At 36.1% G+C, this 21,236-nt stretch overlaps 1 protein-coding gene across 8 annotated transcripts in view; it reads right to left on the bottom strand.

Moving 5' to 3' along the window:
- Positions 1–21,236, bottom strand: part of LOC138827442 (protein dispatched homolog 1-like) — a 165,286-nt gene that overhangs the window by 94,748 nt on the left and 49,302 nt on the right. The window contains exons 1-2 of one of the 8 annotated variants that reach the window (XM_070022940.1): positions 9,828–9,910; positions 188–256 (exon numbers count right to left, since the gene is read on the bottom strand). The exons of 5 other annotated variants lie outside the window; for them this stretch is intronic. The gene's annotated coding sequence lies outside the window, so the exon portion shown is untranslated. Of the gene's footprint in view, positions 1–187; positions 257–9,827; positions 9,911–21,236 lie in introns of those variants that run through there. 2 more of the 8 variants (XM_070022934.1, XM_070022941.1) reach the window with 2 other exon arrangements.

The following is a 21,236-nucleotide window of genomic DNA, read 5'->3' as shown; positions in this document are numbered from 1 at the left end:
ATGTCTTCCACATTAGTATAAGCTATAATCCCTGAGAAACTAACCAAATCTCTAAAAAGGAGAGAATTTCATAAGGTTTGTTTTTCTTCAAGCACCATAAAGTAAATATCAGATGCCTACAGTTCATCTGTAGGACATGGAGATACAAAGCAGAAGGAAAAACTGACAGTAAAAATGCACTACTTACTGTGAAGATTTAAGATGCAGGCGGGAGAAAATAAATTCTTATGATTCAGATTAGATAGGAAGTATCTTTCTGAAAGCAAATCCAAAATATGCGTGTATGTTTAATGCAAACAAAGAATATTAGCCTTTGTACATAAAAAATAAATAAAACTAGTCAGCATTTATAAAATATATAATATTCAAAAAAAGTGGAAGTTATGGATGGCAAGAAATATTCCCTGAAGGAATGGGTATACCTCATTATTTCTGGATTTAACCAGAACTATTAGATGCAAAACAAAATTAATTGTGACAAGTTCACTAAATTGCCTTCTAGTAAGTTTAATAAAACATTCTATAAATGTAGAACTTCCCATAAATTTAACTGACAAATGTTTTATTTAAAAAATGTACAAAACTAGCCAGGCATGGTTATACACGCCTGTAACAGCAGCACTGGGTAATCTGAGATTTGAGGAAGACTGGGAAGCAGGAAGATCATACATTTGAGGGCAGCCTGGGCTATGAGATATACATGAATATGAATATAAATGTGAATATGCATATATATATACATATCATACACATACATATGAATGTGAATATATGTGTGAATACATATATAGGTGTATAATGCATATTTAATACTCAGAAAAAAACTATTCAAAACTATGTTATCCTGTTTTTACTTTCTTTTTTATTGGGGGAGAGGGGTAGTACTAGGGATTGAATCCAGGGTCTCATGTTTACTAAGCAGATGCTCTACCACTGAGTTGTATCCTTAGACTTTTATCCTTACTTATAAACACTTTTTGAGGTATAATTTATATATTTGGTATATATTTGTGTACAAAGTTTGAATATATGAGTTTTGACAAGTGAGTAAGTAATTCATACAGCCACAACCCTAAGAAGTTACAGAATACTTCTGTCATCACCAAAAGTTCTTTGTACCCTGTTAATCTTCTCTCTCTCTCTCTCACTACATCCACCCAAACAACCACTGATGGAAACTCCCTCATCACAGATTCATTTTCCCTGCTCTAGTATTTCATAAATCCAATGATACCATATGAACTCTATGCTAAGTCATTTGACATGTCTGTAATACCAAGAAGCCAGCAAACCACCAGAAGGTAGACATAGAGCAGATTCTTCCTCATCGTTTCCAGAAGTAACCAACCTTGTGACATCCAAGCTTCCGTAACTAAGAAACAAATTTCAGTTGATTAAGCCACTCAGCAGCCCTAGAAAACTAATACATATGATTATAACTTTGATCCAAGAGCAAATATAATTTCTTCCAGTCTTCCTCTCAAAATGAACTGGTTCCTACCTTCTTCATTTAAATACGGGCATAGTATCCTTTGCTTTCCCTTTATGACATTTAACACATTTATCTGTGTATTAATTACATTAATTTTTATTTCTTTTACTACACTATAAAGTAGATCAGCCCAGTACTTAATTAATTTTACTGTATTACCCTCTTTGAAGTACTGATCCCAGTCTGATATGACATCAGTCATTAAGTACTTATTTATTGCCTGTTTTTAAGTAGAGCATAACCATATATTATAGAACAGTACTTGATATACAACTTGAGCTCAATCATTTTTAATAGTAAGGTAACAAAGAGTTTATTTAACAAAGAAGAAATAAAGGCCACTCAGAAGAATGAACAATGGGACCCAGAAACTGTCCATGATATGATCAGGGACAGGCTGTTTTATATTGTTCCTTCCCCCTTTTCTCCTCCCTTTGGGCAATTTGTGACTGGCTTGTTTGAAACAAGCAAGACACTCCCCTGGGAGATAGCCACAGCATGATGGCTTGCAGGAGGGCTGGCCTGAGTTATAGCAAGATCCAAGAGTCTCCCCTGAGTTCAATACATTATTAATAAAATAAAGCATAAACTCTACGGGGGCAGATCATGATTGTTTGGCTTACTATTAAATGTATAGCTTAACATATGGAAAGCTAGCTATATAGAAAACAAGCAATAATTATACAAAATGGATAGATGAATAAGTAAGCCTCTGTAATGATGGTAAATTATAAAATTATGTTTGCATTATAAAGAAATTCATCATTTAAAAAAAATCACTTTGCTGAGCAGAACAGGGAGGGTGGGTATGAAAGGGGAGACTCTACCATCCATTCCAGCTCTTAGGAAGCTAAAGCAGGAAGATTGCATATGTAAGGCTAACCTATACTATATAGCAAGATCCAAAACAACAACAAAAATCACCTAAAACATTAAGAGACTGAACATTATATTCCATATGCCAAATAAAATATTTTTTGCTAAGAAGTTATTTATTAATTTACTTCTACTTTACAGATCATATTTAACATTTCAGAACATGTAACAACATCAAAAGTTCTTTGCTATAACTGAATTTCAGATTATTTAAATTTGCTAAATAAAGATAGAAAACATTACTTTCTTGGCTATATTTTTTTGCTCTGGGCAGCAAAATAGGAAAAGCTTAAAAGTTTCATTGCGATAATGAAATAAAGTTACCTTCTTTCAAATGTTATATATTGCTAAAGTAATGCTAAGAACATTCGTGTTTTTTTTTAACAAAATCATCTTTTTCATTATCTTATGTCCCTAGTATAATCGGGATGCTTCTCATGGCCTTTGCCTCAAAGTCTAGAAAGTTCATGCAGTTGTAGTATGTGATGAATATGGGAAAATTGGTTACATGGAAAAACAATGGGCCAATGGAAAACTTCCATTTAGAAGAGAAACAGTATCAAAAAAACTAAAGGATACCATCCCAAGTGCTACTGTTTGCGTTCTTTTAGTAAGAAAATCTCTTGAAAGAGCTCCTTCTAAGCACAAGTCTTTAGGAATTCCAGAAAAACACTTACTGGAGAAAAACAGTTCACCTATCAATAATCAGTTCAACAGACACACCTTGCCACATAATGTAACAGTACACCAAAGGCCCAGCTTTCAAAAGACTAACATCAATTTAATACTAGCTTGCAAAGATTTTGAGTTTTTTCTTTTAGTCTTAACTTAAAATTTCTTGACTTCAAAAGTATCCCAATGCTTTTCTCAAAATTGCTATCAGAAATAAAAAACACACATCACTTAATTTTTAAATAATATATATTTTAAAACACAAATATATTTTAAGGAACATCAAAAAAAGTGTTTTACTTTTGTAAGTACATGTTTACTTTTTTAAAAGAACTTGCCTTGTTTACTTTATTTTCAAGGTTAAAAATATATAATCAACCAAATAAACTCACTAAGAATAAATCTCTTACAGGTCTTTCAATAAAGTTAAAAAAACACAAAAACCTGACATAACCAAGTACTCAAAATATGGTTATCACTAAAATAATATAAAGCAAAATATCAAATGTTTTGTAGTTCTGATAAAAGACAAAATTTAGAAATATAAATAAATACTTGTGGTTCCTTCTTCTAGTTTATGGGAGAAAAACAGGGAATTTCTAAATACTTTCTGGTTTGTCTGTTCATCCTCAGTGTATACCAGAGTCTGTTATTAAAATATATATATATATATATATATATATATATATTCAGATAAAAATCCTGAAAAATTCAAAATTTAAAAGAGCCTCTCCCATTATTGCAGACATTTCAATTTATCATTTTTGTACAAACTATTTGAGCTGAGACTTTCCTTACTCCAGAACAAATTTACTAAAACTCTTTGCCCTTTTAGCCCAATAAAAACATCAAAGAAAATATTAATTTAAAAAATACCTTCCTTGCACTGGGAAGGTGGCTCAGTGGTAGAGCGTTTGCCTTGCATGCATGAGGCCCTGGGTTCGATTCCTTAGCACCACATAAGGAAAAAGAAAAAAGCCGGAAGTGGCACTGTGGCTCAAATGGTAGAGTGCTAGCCTTGAGCTGAAGAGCTGAGGGACAGCGCCCAGGCCCAGAGTTCAGGCCCACGACTGGACCCAAAAAAAAAAAAAAAAACCTTCCTTAAGATTGGTTTATTACATAAAACATGAAAGTTTTTATTTTTTAAAAGACCTCAATGGTAGATTGCCTCACACACATACAAGATACTTTTTCAATATATAATACCTTACCCAAAAATTTACTCTGCCTCCTTCACACCCACATAGTGACTACACAGCCTATGGTTTCTATGTGATGCCATTATTTACAATTAAACTTTTACAATGGCCCTTGCAATTTTACACTCATCACTTCAGCGTGAACAGGAGTAACGTAAGTAGGGCCATGCTATGATGCCTCAAGAAATTCCAGAGTTAATCCATTTTCCAGAAATGGAACAACTGGTATGAAATGTTACATTGTCCTTAACAGACAGACAGATTCATTCTTCAAGTCCACACAAACCTGTTCGGTTCCACAGGAACTTGTTGCCGAGGACCCAAGAAAATACCAACATGAACCCAGTTTGCTATTAGTGACATAATACTGGCTCACCAGTGCTATGGGCTGCTCTTGTGACCTCCAAACCTGTCCCATATTACCAAGTTAGATCATATGATCTGTTAACCTTTCTTAAGGGCATCAGTATTATAAATACCCCTCCAAAAAAGACTTAAACCAATGTGGCATTTATAAATTACCTGATTCAAGAAACTATTCTCCTTGAAACCACGAGTTTATGAGAAATTACTCTGACAAGCTTCTTTTTGTCTCAATGTCCTGAAAAATGTGCAGGTATCCTGGCTATTATAAGAGCAGCCAATCAGAAGGATGACAAGCAGGCAAGAAAAGAGGGGCTTGTACCTCAAGTATTCAAACAACTATGTTGAAAATCTGCCTGTCTTAACTAGCAAAGTGTTCACGTGTAAGAGGGTAACACATGCCAGCTTTCAGTTTCCAATTTCCCATTAATCTGACATCAGAGAAGAAACCTGATAACTTGCTATCTCTGAAACTGGACCTTCAACTTCTGTGATGACACCCACCGGCGCGCGCGCGCGCACGCGCGCGCGCACACACACACACACACACACACACACACACACACACACACACACACACACACACACACACACACACACACACACACTGTGAGGGTATGTGCATTTATCAATAACCTTGCCCGTACCAGAAATGTCTACAGTTAGTTAAACATGTCAGTGCCCAACAATGTATTCCATTGGACTACAAATTCCCACAAGGAATCATTTTGAACAAACTAATCCTCTGCCTCTAGGTAAACCAGATTAACTCCAACATGATTTTTCAAATCACTTGTAGCAACTTTCAACTCCCTTTTGGCCAAAGGTTTTTCTTTCCAGGTTTTCCAGGTCAAAAAACTGGCCCTCTGTAAGTGAAGATTGCCTTGAATCATTCTTCAAAGGAAATACAACAGAAGACAATGTCTCTCAACAGTTCTGACATCAAAGTCCTCTACAACTTCCTATACCTTTGGAATTGACAGGGTTAGTCTATGCAAGTCAAACAACTTCAAAGAGCTGGCTCCCAGCCAGATACATTTGCGTTCAGTTGCCTTCTATACCAAGTTAATCCTCATCCTCCTTAAGGAAGAAATGCAGGTATTATTTACCAGGGAGAAAGAAAATTCTGTCTTCAGTCAGAAGAGCTTTAGCTGAAAATACATTTTGAGGTTGGTTGTCAGGATTTGGCTATGAAATGTTCTCCACCACAAATCTCCTGTGTTGAACAACGGATCCCCAGCTGATGGCGCTATTGAGAGGCGATGAGGATGCCAACCTCAACAATTAATGTACTGACAAGTTTAGCACTGCATGGGTTATTAGGAAGTAGGACTAGCTGGAAGAAGTAAGTGACAAAGCACATTTTTTCAGGGCATATTTTGTTCTGAGTCCTTCTCTTCTCTCTGCCTCCTGTTGGGCAAGAGGTGAGCAGCTTTCCTCTACTACACTGTTATGCTATGATGCCCTCTGCCTCACAACTGGCCCAGAAGCAAAAGGACCAAGTGACCATGGACTGAGAAGAGCGAAGTGACCATGAATTGAGACTTTGGAGTCAAAACAAATCTTTACTCCTTTAAGTTGTTCGTCAGGTATTTTGTCACTGCTAAGAAAAACTCACTAATAGAGAGGCTGTACTGATCTTTTCAATATGGTGGGGGGGGGGGGTCTCTACTTGCTTCAGCAGCACATATAATATGGGTGGGGGTGGGGTGTTTGACTTAACCCTTAATGTTAGAGTGGTCTGAAAGTCTGGCTCTAATTTCAGTTTAGGTACTTAGTTTTAATAGCTGTCACACACGGGGAAAAAAATCTCATGAATAATACATGAATCAGCTGTATTACTAAATCATGACATTTGTTTTTCTATTTTACCCATCAATTGTTTATTACACGCTGATGTTATGTACTGAGTGGCAATTTAAAATGTCTTTGAAACAGTAGTACCAGGTAGCCATTATGTTGCAAATGAACTATACAACTTGTGGGCTGGGATGAGAGGGAACACTGGGAGAGAGAGAAGGAAGGGGTGACACTGTCCAAAAAGCAATGTACTCATTACCTGATTTATGAAACAATAAGCCCTCCACACATTACCTTTATAATAACATTTTTTAAATCAAAATAAAATGCCTTAACTGCTATGGGTATAATATAAATATTAAGCAGCAGTAATCATTAATTATAGTCACATATCTCATAAAGTATAAGAACTGTATCCAAAGCTCAATAATGTGATTCCAAAGTCCATTCAATAAAGTCCTGTTAAACAAAGTGTGGTCTACAACCAGCTACAGCTGCTGTGTTTTGCTGTAAATGCTTGTTCTCAGGGCCCACTTCAGAACCCACTTCAGGGTTAGGGTTAGGGTTGTTTTATGAACAACATCCCTGAAAAATTATAACTGAAAACCATTGATCTCAACATATACATATGGGTCCATATATCATAGACGTCTAGTACCTAGGAATTCTAAACTCTAGGCCCAGACCCTGAGTTCAACCCCAGCACTGGCATTAAAGTAAAAGTATGACCTTTATTTTGAAAAAGATAGGAACTCATAAAAGTAATGTTTCTCTACTGCAAGACGGAAGAGAAATATTAGAACTTATAGGCATAGGAAGGAACTTTCTGAAAAGAGTTCCAGGGACACAGCAAATAGGAGAGAGACTTGACAAATGGGATTACATCAAAATAAAAAGTTTCTACATAGCAAAGAGCATATTTATTAAACGAGAAGGTCAGCCAACAGACTGGGAGAAGATATTTATCATAAATGCATCAGAGAAAGACCTAATACCCAAAATATACAAGGAGCTCAAGAAAATAACCCCTCCCAAAGCTTATAAACCAATCCTAAATGGGCAAAGGAGCTTAAAAGAGACTTCACAGAAGAACTGGAGATAAACATAATGAGGAAATGCTCAACATTCCTGGCCATAAAAGAAATGCAAATCAAACAACTTTGAAATTCCATCTCTCTCCAGTTATATTGGCCAGTATCAAAAATTCAAACAACAATAAATGCTGGTGGGGATGGGGGGAAAATGAACCATATTTCATTGTCACTGGGAATGTATAACCATTCTGGTAGGCACTCTGGAGGTTCCTCAAATAAATTAAACACAGAACTTCCCTATAACCCAGTCATATAAGTTGGGCATATACCCAAAATGTTACAAGTCAGGATATTGTAAAGATACTTGCACATCCATGTTCATTGCTGCACTATTCACAATAGTGCATACCCAGATGGGTGGATCCAAAAAATGTAGTATACATACACAATAGAATTTTACTCATACATTAGAAAGAATAAATTATGTCATTTGTTTTTTTTGGGAGGGGGGTGGTCTGGTTGTGGGGCCTGAACTCTGGGCCTGGGCGTGGTCCCTCAGCTCTTCAGCTCAAGGCTAGCGTGCTACCACTTGAGCCATAGCACCACTGCTGGCTTTTTTTTTTTTTTCTGCTTATGTGGTACTGAGGAATCGAACCCAGGGCCTCATGCATGCAAGACAAGCGCTCTACCACTGAGCCAACTTCCCAGCCCCTAAATTATGCCATTTGTAAGGAGGGAAATGGATGGACCCAAAACAAATCATGTTAAATGAGGAAAGCTAAGCTCACAGACAAACAGTGATATATTCTCTCACATGTGGAAGCTAGATCTAAAATATAACTGGACATGACTCTAGGAGGATATCAATAGGGGAAGGAACCTAAAGGCCTAATTCTCCAGAACATATAAAATACTATTTATCAAAGTGAATTCCAGAAAACAGAAATGCATGTTATTTATGTTACTGGTGGTAGTGCTGGTGTTTGTGTATGTTTCTTTTTCTTTTTCTGTTTCTTAGTGGAAATAAGGGAGGAGGGGCACGGGAAAGGAGGGATGAAAGGTAAAAAAAAAAATGTAATCATGGTATTCACAGTGTTATGCCCTAGACGAGTAGATCAATACAATGTGGTATACACACACACACACACACACACACACACACACACACACACACACACACACACACACACACACACACAATGGAATTTTACGCATCTATTAGAAAAATAGATTATATCATTTGTAGAAAAATGGACAGACCTCGAACAAATCATACTTAGTGAGGTAAACCAAGCTCAGAGAGACAAGTGCACATATTTTCTCTCATATGTGGAAGCTAGATCTAAAATATACCTGGACATGATAACCTATACATAATTCAAGGCCTTCACACACAATAGACTGAAGGAGGATACCTTTAGGTAAGAAATCCAAAAGTTTAACTTCTCTGAACATTTAAAATACTATTTATAGAAACCAACTCCAGGAAAAGGAAACATGGGTCTTTTTGTTATTGTTGGTGGTGGTGGTGGTAGTGGTCCAGTAGTGCCCAGATCCTAAGTTCAAGCCCCAGGACTAGCACTCAAAACAATAGCAACAACAACAATGTGTGTTCTTTATTTTGGAAAAGCTGGAACTCATAAAAGTAATGTTTCTATTAAAATTTTTGCACAAATGTTCATTCATAGTGTTGATGCTTCTTCTAAACTATTTTATTAGGATAAATTTTCATGCCTGGAATTGCTGAGTCAAAGAGTACAAACGTTTTTAGGGTACCTAAAGTGCATTTTCCGACTACCCTCCAAACCCTACATTCAGCTAAATAGTAGGCCTTGTAATCTTTAAAACACACACACACACACACACACACACACACACACACACACACACACACACACACACACCACAAGTTTAAAATATGTCTAATTATTCTCCTACTTACTTTAGCATTTCTTTAGTTGCTAGTACTAGCCCATAAAATTCCCCATGATATAGGAAAAGATGGTCTAATCACACTTAAGATATTTCACTACATAACATTCTTTCTTTAAAAAAAACGTTTTGCAAAAAATTTTCTTTAGTTTCTCTAATTTATATTTCACAGTGTTCTATTTTTAAACACTTATATAATTAAGACATTTAATTATTGTCATCATTTTCCCAGTAGATTTGGCCTATCATCAGAATATAAGGCATGTACAGAATTCCATAAGGAAATGCTTTCTTTGTTATGTCAAATTCCATGGAAAACCAAGTCAGAGAAATAGGAAATAGCCTAAAACATACAAAACAATGGCCTAAAGATACTTCAAAAGTGGAAAAAAAGGAAACATGCAGAGAATAGTCTTCTCTATTCATTCATAAAGTTATACTGAAAAGAATTTAACTTACTTGCAAAATTTGCAGTTTCTTCTTCCCTCCCAAGACAAAGATACTTTCAAGTCTAATGCAGATAAGAGAAGAACCCACCAAACTTTCATTTCCTTCTTTTTTTCAGCCATTGTATTGCACTTCTTCTAAATATTTGCCATTCCCAGATTACTAAAATAGAATGTGAAACCATTCCTTTGTAGTGGAGATGACCAGAATAACTCACTAAAGCAAAATTCTCACGGCTGCCAGGAATCAAATTGAGAGGATAAATCTTTAAAGATGAGACAAAATTACTGAAGCATAAGAGGATTACTCTCTGTGATATATAACTATTTTATTTTGGATTGCCTAACAATCTAAATACCATATGGTAAACAGATGTAATGAAAAAAAAAAAAGAAAAGAAAAGAAAACCTACAGTCTCTCTGTCCATCTCAGATAAGAATCAGATATTGCATTGTATGTTCAGGGAGTGTTTTTTTTTTTCATGATTTGTCAAAATTCTAACTCTACAGGAAAAAAACAAACATGTTATTTTTGAAAATACCATGTTTAAAGTCCATAACATGCTCTGCCTCAAAACTTCCCTTTTGTTGGTCTAATTTTGTCAAATGCTTGTGTAAATGTTTTTATGTAATTCAATATTCTTCATTTATGTGTACATGATGGATATACAAACACACGAAGTATTTAATAATTTACACACTGAGATCTTTATTTAATAATTTGTACTCTTCTACTGATTTAAAAGTAGGAATATATTCTATCTCTTCTTCACATCTACAGTTAAAGATTAGTAAGGTACTATTTCCTGTAAGTCAAAACTAAAGATATAAATAGTATATAAAATTTTTCAGTAAATCATAACAATTGAAAATAAGTTGCTAACTTATAATCACAAAGTATGTCTAATACTAGTAGGCTTTTGCCAATAAATACACTAGGAAGCTGCAAGTATGGCTATTACTTGACATTATAAAGGGAACTGTGGCAAAAATAGGAAAAAATAAATATTTGTTTGAAGTATTCTTTAAGATCAGCAACTAAAGTGATACTTCATTAACAACTCTAGAGAATAATGACAAATTCTGCCTTAGTGATAAATAGCAGGCTGAAACTTTTTCAAGGTCAAAAAAGGCAATACTTATTTTCCTATATAGAGAACATTTTCTAAAACTCTTTCATACATTGTTTGGCTAGTTGGTTGGTTATTGCTGATCTTAGGGACTGAACTCAAGGCTTGACAGCTGTTCCTGAGCTATTGTGGTCAAGGCTGTGCTATACCACTTGTGTGACAGCGCCACTCTGGCTTTTTGCTTTTTAATTAGAGATAAGGGTTTCACAGACTTCCCTATCTAGGCTGGTTTTGAACCACAATCCTCAGATCTCAACCTCCTGAATAGCTAGGATTACAGGTGTGATCCACTAGTACCCAGCCAGACATTATATTTTAAGATGACTACCGAGGAAGTTACATGCAGTCTTCTCTCTCCATACAAGAAAGCCACACTTTATTCTCATGTAATTCAATTAAAAAGGAAAATGTTGCCCTCTCTCATAAAACAGAAACAAAAACAAACAACAACAACAAAAACACCAAAGTTCTCTCTTGTTAAACAGCCTCCTCATAGACAAAGAACCTGCTACAAAGGCCTAGACAGACCACATTCCCTAGCATTGAAAGGTCATTATAGACAAGACTGTAAGTAAATAATACTCACTTACTTTCTGATTACAAAAGCTCATGCACACTTAAGAGAAACTGGACACACAGGCAATCAGAAACCCTGAATGAACAATTATCATGATCCTAAAGCCCAGAGCCCTCCTACCATCTGGCATTCATATTTCCAGTCTTTTCATATGCCATGTGCCTCTCTTTCCAAAATATTACTGAGATTAGGCATCCTGCTTTTCCCCTACTTAGTATCATGACAATCACTCTCACCAGTTAAATTTTATAATATAAGCTCTAATAGTTGTATAACACTGCATCATACAGATACTCATCATTTATTCAAAATAGCTAACCCAAGATTGAACTTTTAGATTGCATCTGATTTTTTTCTTGTTAGAAGAAAGCACTTCAGTCATCAAGGACCTGGATGGTAATAATTTATGCATATTTTTGCATATTATTATCTTTCCTATGTCTCCTACACATTATAACTATCTTCCAAAGAAAATAGATGTCCATTGCAACACTTCAGCAATATGGTGTTAAAACACTGTCTGTTAATCTTATCAATAGCATCTTAAACTTACACTTCTTTGATTGCTAGGGATGTAAAATTCTTTTCTTTTTCTTTTTCTTTCTTTTTTTTTGAGACAGGCTGTGATACAGATAGCTACAGCTGACCTTGAATTCAAGATTCTCTTGCCTCAGCCTCTATAGTACTGGAATTACAGGTATATGTTACCACAACCAGCAGAAAAAAATATGTATGTCTTTTATATGTACTAGTAATATGTATATCCTCTTTGGTATCTTTTGTCTATTAAGAATTTGGTCTTGGGCTGGGGAGGTGGCTCAGTGGTAGAGTGCTTGCCTTGCATGCATGAGGCCCTGGGTTCGATTCCTCAGCACCACATAAACAAAAAAAAAAAGCTGGAAGTGGTGCTGTGGCTCAAGTGGTAGAGCACTAGCCTTGAGCTGAAGAGCTGAGGGATAGCGCCCAGGCCCCGAGTTCAGGCCCCACGACTGACAAAAAAAAAAAAAAAAAAAGAATTTGGTCTTAAGCTGGGCACTGGTAGCTCACACCTGTAATCCCAGCTACTCAGGAGGCTGAGATCTGAGAATCACAGTATGAAACCAGTTGGGGCAGGAAAGTCCATGAGATTCTTATTACCCATTAACAACAAGAAAACCAGAGGTGGGGCTATGGTTCAAAGTGGTAGAGCACTATCCTTAAGCAAAAGAGCTTGGGGCAACACCCAGGCCCTGAGCTCAAGCCTCAATCAGGAAAAAAAAATAGTCTTTTCTTAACAATCTATGTTCTCAACAAATTCATGTTTATGAATAATCTTGTCATTTCTTGTTAAAACTACAGTATTATTAACTTATTTGTCATATTCTTCTGTGTATACTTTTTTTTTTTTTTTTTGCCGGTCGTGGGGCCTGAACTCTGGGCCTGGGCACTGTCCCTCAGCTCTTCAGCTCAAGGCTAGCACTCTACCACTGGAGCCACGGCACCACTTCCAGCTTTTCCTGCTTATGTGGTGCTGAGGAATCGAACCCAGGGCCTCATGCATGCAAGGCAAGCGCTCTACCACTGAGCCACCTTCCCAGCCCTGTGTATACATTTTATATCTTTTAAAAAATGATTTTTGCTAGGCATGATAATGCATACCTGTAGTTGCAACTATTTCACAAAATGAGGCAGAAAGATTACTTAAGCCTAAGGGTTCAGAGCCATGGTAAGAAACAACAAGATTTTGTTTCTATTTTTTGTTGTTGTTGTTTAAAATATTCTTAATAATCTATGAAGATAGATATACAATTACATTTATTCAAATTAAAAATTCTATAACATACAAACACTACTCATATAATTTCTAAAATCATTTTACCAATCCTTTATGCCATCACACTGAGGCCACTCTAAACAAACCAGATTCATTTATCTTATCGTTACCATCTCACCACACCACAGAATGCCACCCCTTCAAACAGCCAAAGCTAGACATACTCAAATGTGATACAGGTACCAGAGATGCTTAACAGTGTTCAAGCACCACAAAGTATTTTATGTGGAAAAGAAGATGAAAGTAACAACGTTACTCTAGTTCCTAAAATAGCTACACCGGGTTGTCTTAACACTGTAGGTTTATAAGAGTGCTGTATCTATAGAGTGTGGCAGATGATCCTAGCACTTGGGCAGAAAACAGAACATGTTTCACCTTAAAGTTACTCCTCAAGCACAGCTACTCCCAGAAGACCCCTCAATCACCCTTCCTGGCCTCTTTCTGCAGCCAAATGCCCATGAGCAAAAGAGAAGTCACAAAACTCCCTGGAGACAAATACTGCTGATTAGAAATGAATAACAAAAAAAACAATGACCAAAAAAACATGGACAATTTATGAAAAGTAATAATGAATTCCAATTAACTTAATTATAACAAAGTTAATTTCAAATCACAATCATCAACAGGCTGTTTAAGTTAGTTGATACCTCATAGCTATTGGTTGAGATGGGGTCTTACAAACTTTCTACCTAGGTTGGCTCAACTCAATTCCCCAATCTCAGCCTCCTGAGTAGCTAGGACCACAGGCATGAACCATTAGTACCAGTTTCACATATCTTTCTTAATCTATTTATAATTCTTCAAACATAAGAAGAGACAAGCCAGGCACTGTCGTAATCCTAGCTACTCAGGAGGCTGAGACCTGAGAATCACAGTCTGAAGCCAGCCCAGGCAGGAAAGTCCATGAAATTATCATCTCCCATTGACCCCCTCCCCCCAACACCACACACACCACATCCTGACATCCTGATGTAGAGCTGTGGCTCAAGAGCACTACCCTTGAGTAAAAAGCTCAGGGGACAGTGCTCAGGCCCTGACAGTGCTCAGGACCAACACACACACACACACACACACACACACACACACACACACACACACACACACACACACACACACACACACACACACACACACACACACACACACACACACACACACACACACACACACACACACACACACACACACACACACACACACACACACACACACGGAGAGGGGAGGAAAGAGGAAGGAAGGAACGGGAGGAGGAAAAGAAAGAGACAAATATGAAGATCTGTATACTTGACTCCAGCTTAATAAAAGTTTACCATTTTTCTAATAAAAATATTAAATAGAATTGTGAATCATTCTGAGATGCTATTTTTTTCTTCCTTCCAAAAAGGTAATTGCTATCTCAAATCTGAGGTTTTCATTCCCTTGCATCTCTTATATTATTAGTATATGCATAGCCATTAAGAATGCATGTAACATTTTGCATGTTTTCCAAATCTATATCAATACTATTCAGATCCTATCTATCTTCTGCAACTTGTTTTTAGCTCAATGCTGTTTTTGAGACAAATTCATTATTCTTTTTCACTTTTTGTTGGGGGGGGGGGCAGTTAAGCCAGCTTACTAGGCTGGCATGATACTGCTGAGCCATGTCTTTAGCCACATTTATCATTGATTATTTTTAGGATAGATTTTCACTTCCTGTATGGGGATGAGAAGTGTCTGGGATACAATCTGACTACTTTTTAGGCTTCCCTAAAAATCCCATGATCATCCCTGGGATTACAAGTATGCCCTGGTATCCAGGTTCCCTACATCAAGATAGGAGTCTTGCAGACATTTCTGTTTAGGATGTCCTGAAATCAGAATCCTCACAATCTCAGCCTTCTAGGTGGTTTAGGAGGGCAGACCCAGAAGATCTCAAGAAGCACAAATACTTGCTAGTTCTCAGTCTCCCAAGTACTTAGGATAACAAGCTGGCAGTGAACCATTTGACCTAAGTCTCTTGTATATAGGTAGAGATTATTCCTACGTATTTAACTAAGAAGAGGAACTGCTAGGAAGAGACTATGTATGTAGAAAATGAACAACTGTTCACAAAAGTGGTGTGGTTCAAGCTTTGTTTTGATCTATGTATTAAAAATACGATTTATACTCTAGGAGCTGAATCACTCTCTTCTTACCCCACCATGATACACAACTGCCAGACCTTTCCACACACAGTGTTTATGAATGTCCATACCAGGGAAGTAAGAACAGCAGTTACAACTATACTAAATGTTTATTCTGTGCCAGACACTAAAAATTTTAATAAATAATAACTTTTAATCTTCATGACAAGCTAAGAGGTAGATACTGTTAACACCCCATATTTTTATCTGATAACTCAGACATCTCTTAACTCTCCTTTCCAAAATTTTCCTGGCTGTTTTTATATTTTTTTCTTCTGGGAAAACTTTCAAGTGATATACAAACCTAAAAATATAATACCAAGAATCAAGAAGTCTTTTAATTTATAACAGGTATCTAACAAATGTTTTCTGATGCTATTTCTACTTAAAATTTTCTTTGCCTGTTTCAGAGGTCAAAAAAGGCACCAGCCACTCCATACGATCTCAGTATATGGGGGACAGGGGAAGAGAGAATGAACAGAATTAAAATAATTTATACGACTGGGGATATAGCTCAGTGGTAAGAGTACTTGCCCAGTATACACAAGGCCTTAGGCTTAATCCCCAAGAATGCACCAAAAAAATTACAAAAATTTTAAAAGGTCTATAGCACTCAGGAGCGGAAGTAATTAGGGGTGGGAAGAGGAGGGAGGAAAGAGAGGAAATCAGGATCATGAGTTTCAGGTTAGCCTTGGGTTTCACACATACTTCAAAAATAGCCTGGGCTACACAGAGACCCTAAGAAAACTGAAGGAGAAAAATTAAATAGTTCAAGGTATATTGTATAGGTGTGTGGGTGTGTGTATGTGTTAGTTCTAGGACTTGAATACAAGGCCCTTAGCTTTTTTGTTCCAAGCTGGCATTCTACCTCATGAGCCACAGCTCTACTTCTGGCTTTTTGCTGGTTAGTGGGAGATAAGAATCTCTAACAAGCTGGGCGCTGGTGGCTCACGCCTGTAATTCTAGCTACTCAGGAGGCTGAGATCTGAGGATCGCGGTTCAAAGCCAGCCCGGGCAGGAAAGTCCGTGAGACTCTTATCTCCAATAAATCACTAGAAAACCAGAAGTGGAGCTGTGACTCAAGTGGTAGAGCGCTCACCTTGAGCTGAAGAGCGCCGGGACAGCGCCCAGGCCCAGAGTTCAAGCCCCACAATGAACCAAAAAAAAAGAATCTCTAACAAACAGTGATACTCACCAGACACTATGTAGAAAACGAACTGGCTATCTTATGGGTGGAGACAGGAGGGCAAGATTGGGAGAGAGCGATGAAAGGGGAAAAATGGTTCAAAAAGAATTGTACTGATTGTACCTGATGCATGTAACTATAACCCCTCTGTACATCAATGATACGAAAACAATTTTTTTTTAAAAATCTTTAAAAAAAGAATCTGCCTAGGCTGGATTTGAACTATGATCCTCAGATCTCATCCTCTTGAGTAACTAGGATTACAGGGTGAGCCACTAGTTCCTCACTTATTTTGTAGCTAATATCTTTAAAAAATAAATTAAGCAATTAGGAAAGGAAGGAAGGAACGAATGAACGAACGCAGGAAAAGAGGAAAGAAAGAAAGAATAGAAAAGAAACCATCTTAATTAGGGATAACATTTGAAAATCTAAATTTAAAACCCTCTATAAATATAAAGCCCCACCAAACTAAGTGTCTACCGACATTACAAGCCCAGAATTCTCTCAAAAATTTCTCTCTCCTCGGCTTCTCAGCACCACAAAAGCAGTAAACTAAAGTAATGGTTTCCTTTGATCTGCTATTCATCTAATTTTCACTTGAAGTGTTTTATACTAGTGCTAAGTAAAAGGGATAGAGAGAATTCTTCATGAAGGGTAATGGCCTCATTTAAAAAACTGGAAAAGATTAAGAAGAAAATAAAATCCCTCTAATATTCATTACAACTATTTCATTAAGTATAATTTATTTTGTTCTTCTGTAGCCTCAATCAACTATTCTTAAAATTATCGTAAGCTTTTACATCAGACACTCATCATGGTTTCTGCAAACATTATGCTGCAGAGTGAAAGAATTCCTTTGTTGAAAAGCAGTGCTTGGATTGAGGACTTGATTACCAACTAGAAATATGAATTTGGTGCTACTGCAAATGAAAAAAAAAATAACAGGCTAAAACAGGAGGTGCTAATTAGTACACATATCCCTTAACCAAAAAAGGGTACTATTTTGTTTTCTCAAACACTCAAATTGCTATTGGGTTTGTTCACAGCTTTTAAATTGCCTAGTTTTAACTTTTATATGAAGAATAGCTTTGTTAGTGCCATATGAAACCTATGATTAACATGCTCTTAGTAAATATTTACATCCAAAAATAATTTCCTTTTATTAGTAACTGTGATTTAAAACAAACAATCCCTTAAAACCAGAGGCATCCCTGAAGCTGGAAAATTACTAGAGCATTTACACTTATTTGAAGTTATTGAAGGCTCAGGAGTGGCTCATTCAAAGAGATACAATCATAGCATCTATAAAGATATACATAGTCATACCTACGTCTGCATAGATATGATTATATTTTTCAAAGAATAATACACATTACTCTGCAAAGTGATTGTTCACTTCTGTCATGGCTATGCCTTTAAATCAGTAGTTATAGAGCTAACTCAGTGTTCTTAGTATAGATGAGAGTGTTACACAGTAAGAATATACCATAATTTATTTTCCCACCAAACCATTCTCTGTGCTCTTGATAGATTGTTATCCTTCCTGATAGTTTGCTCAAACTCTTGCTCCCCCAAACTCCCCTTTTCCTTAGAATTCTCCACTTACTGTCTCTCTATAACAGGCACATGGCCTGAGCACAATAATCACAAAGGCTAACATATTTGATATGTAAGGCTGTCCAATTACCCAGTATTTTAACATGCATCATTGCCTAGATAAATCTGCACCAAAATCCTGACTTTTTACATCACATGGCAGTTAGAAGTCAATTATTTACAACAAGGAAAGAGAACCATAAAACTCAGGCTCCATTTCTAGCTTTGTCACTAACTGCTGATGTGACATTGATAAGTGACTGAACTGCTTAGAGGTCTATTTCCTCTTCTAAATAATGAATTGCTTGAAGTAGATCATTTCCAAAGTCCCTTTGCACTGAAGTCAATGACAACATATTGTTCAACACATGCACACTTCATAATAGTCCATAGAGGGGAAGTTTACTAGAAGAGCCTTTGTTTAGCTTATACAAAGGATTTACTAACAAACAGGACTAACAATAGAAAAGAACTCTTTAAAACTCAAGAAATCAAACTGTTTACTTCCATAAGAACATCACAATGGCCTATTTATATATGACAAATGTATTAACAACAACTATCATGGTAATTCACTGAAGCAGCGTCTTTAAAAAAAAACTTCTATTACATGTGGCTTAAGTTTCAACTATTACATAGGTTGAAAATTATAAAATTTCTTTAAAAATTTAGTAAGTATATAGTAAGTAATAAATGGCCATAACCTGATTCACTAGACACTATGTGTAGATGGATATGAGAGGAAGGAACTGGAAGAGAGTGACAGACAAAGAGACATGGTCAAAAAGAATTGTACTCATTACTCATATAACCATAACCCTCTGTATATCAATTCTACAGTAACAAATAAAATGAACTGTAAACAAAAACAGCCTCAGCAGAGGGGAGGGCCAGGATCAAGGGAGTGAAGGAGAGAAATGGTATTTGCTGGGGCCCAAAGGACACGTGGATGAGGAGTGCCTGTCCCCTCTGTTTAGCCTCCTGCATTCATCCTTTTTATCAAAAGGGAAAAGTACAGGCACTGAGGTCAACCCTAAATGACTAGAAATCACTTTCACTTAGTAACTTTCACTAATCTTCACCTGGACTGTGTTCCTGAGATGCCTGTGCTCCCCCCTAAGAAGATACTACACTGTCATAAAACCCAACAGGGGATAACTAACTGAACATTTAGGGAGAAAATAAAACTACCTAAAAGTAAAAAGGCATTTTAGAACTGTGTGTGTGTGCATGTGTGTGTGTGTGTATGTACACGAACATGTATATATACATGTGTGGCTGTAAAATTCAATAAGAGGCTAATGCTCAAACAATTAATAATAATAGAAATAGTACAAAATAGGGAGAAGGAAACTTACAATATGACAATACTTTGCCCAGAAAAAATATTTTAAGCAATTTTTTTTATTTTTAGCTTCAAATGTCTACCCTTTAAATATGAATATGTCAAACTTTGATTTCTAATTTAATGTAGAAAAATAAGAGTGTATAAGTTGCCATTTTAGTTTTGGTTTAAACAGGAAAAGCTTTTACAACTGTACGCTATAAAGGGTTTGATCTTTTCGTTTTTTTTCTTTTTTTTTTTATACATTCTTTCTTATTTGTATAGGGAGGAAAGGCTGAAAGACACATTTCCTTACTGGGATAAAGAAGGTAAAGTGGAGGGAGAAAAAAATGCCTTAAAACAAAAAATAATTAATTCCCAGTCAATGTTGTGGACAAGCCTTACCAAATACAAATCTTCCCTCCCTACTTCTCTGGTTGTATGAGAAAATTATAATAATTATAATTCAGTACTAGAAGTTACAATGCAAATGCTATCCTTTGCAAACAAAGAAAGCATAGTTATTTTTAAGCATATTTCTAGAAATAAAGCATTTATGAGCATGGGGGTTATTGGTTTTAATTACATTAGAAGTGAGAAAAATAGACCACATTTCCCCAAAGGTTTAAGAAAAAAATTACTTCAGGAGGTATGACCATTAATGTCTGTCCTAAATTGTAAATCTATAACCTTTGAGGGTATAGGTGACTGAAACCCTACTGCTTTTCCCTGATTACTCACTGAGTTAATAATGTCATTTGGGAATGAGTGTGAAGGTTATCAGAAATTTCTAGGCCTTGGCTCCTCAGTTCCCTTCAAGCATTCTTGTTTATAGCAGCTTAATAATAAGCAGCAGTGAAGTGGAAATTCTTTTTGTCTGGCAGCAGGAGGCCTAGGAAGAGAATTCAGATGCAGAACATATTTCACATCACTAGAGCTGACAAATGTGAGAAATGTGCTAGACAAACTCTTTAAGCTACAATTTTTGTAATTAGAAATGCTGAATTCTTTTCAATAGTGCTGCCCATATCCAAGTTTTTTTTTAAAGTAAAAACAAAGAAACTATTTTTCTTAGAAGACAATTTTATTTTTATTCATCATTTTTTCTTACTGAGGGGAAAAAAGACTAGACTGTTTATATTAATTAAATAATTTGCCAAATTCAAGCTTAAAGAATAAAACGCAAAGATATTCATAGAAAGTCAGGTTTTATATTGTACAAAAGTAAAAAATGAGAATTATTTGTTGATTCAAATTTAATTCATCATCTACTTCATGCCAAGCATTTATCAGTAACTGAAAATACATATTTAGGACCCTAATTATTCACTCATCTGTTCAAGTGCCTAAAGCACACATTTATCAGTTAATGTCAAAGCTTGCCAAAACAATACTGTAGAGACCAGTACACTGTTAAGAGATGGGAACACAAATACCGAGAATCTAGGAAGCAGAGCTGTGGCTCAAGTGGTAGAATGCCAGAGTTGAGTGAAAAAACTAAGGGTCAGTGCCCAGGCCCTAAAGTTCAAGCCCCAGTACCAACATACACAGAGAACTTAGAATGAAGGCTAGAATGCTAAATTGGAATTGGAATAGTCAGTATGAGTTTAATTTAGATAAAAACATATAGA

This window comes from Dipodomys merriami, unplaced genomic scaffold, assembly GCF_024711535.1.
Source record: "Dipodomys merriami isolate MVZ:Mamm:240054 unplaced genomic scaffold, mDipMer1.0.p SCAF_156, whole genome shotgun sequence".
Classification (NCBI taxonomy): domain Eukaryota; kingdom Metazoa; phylum Chordata; class Mammalia; order Rodentia; family Heteromyidae; genus Dipodomys; species Dipodomys merriami.
Note: the sequence above shows the minus strand (reverse complement) of the source record. Positions and strands in the feature narration are given on the sequence as shown.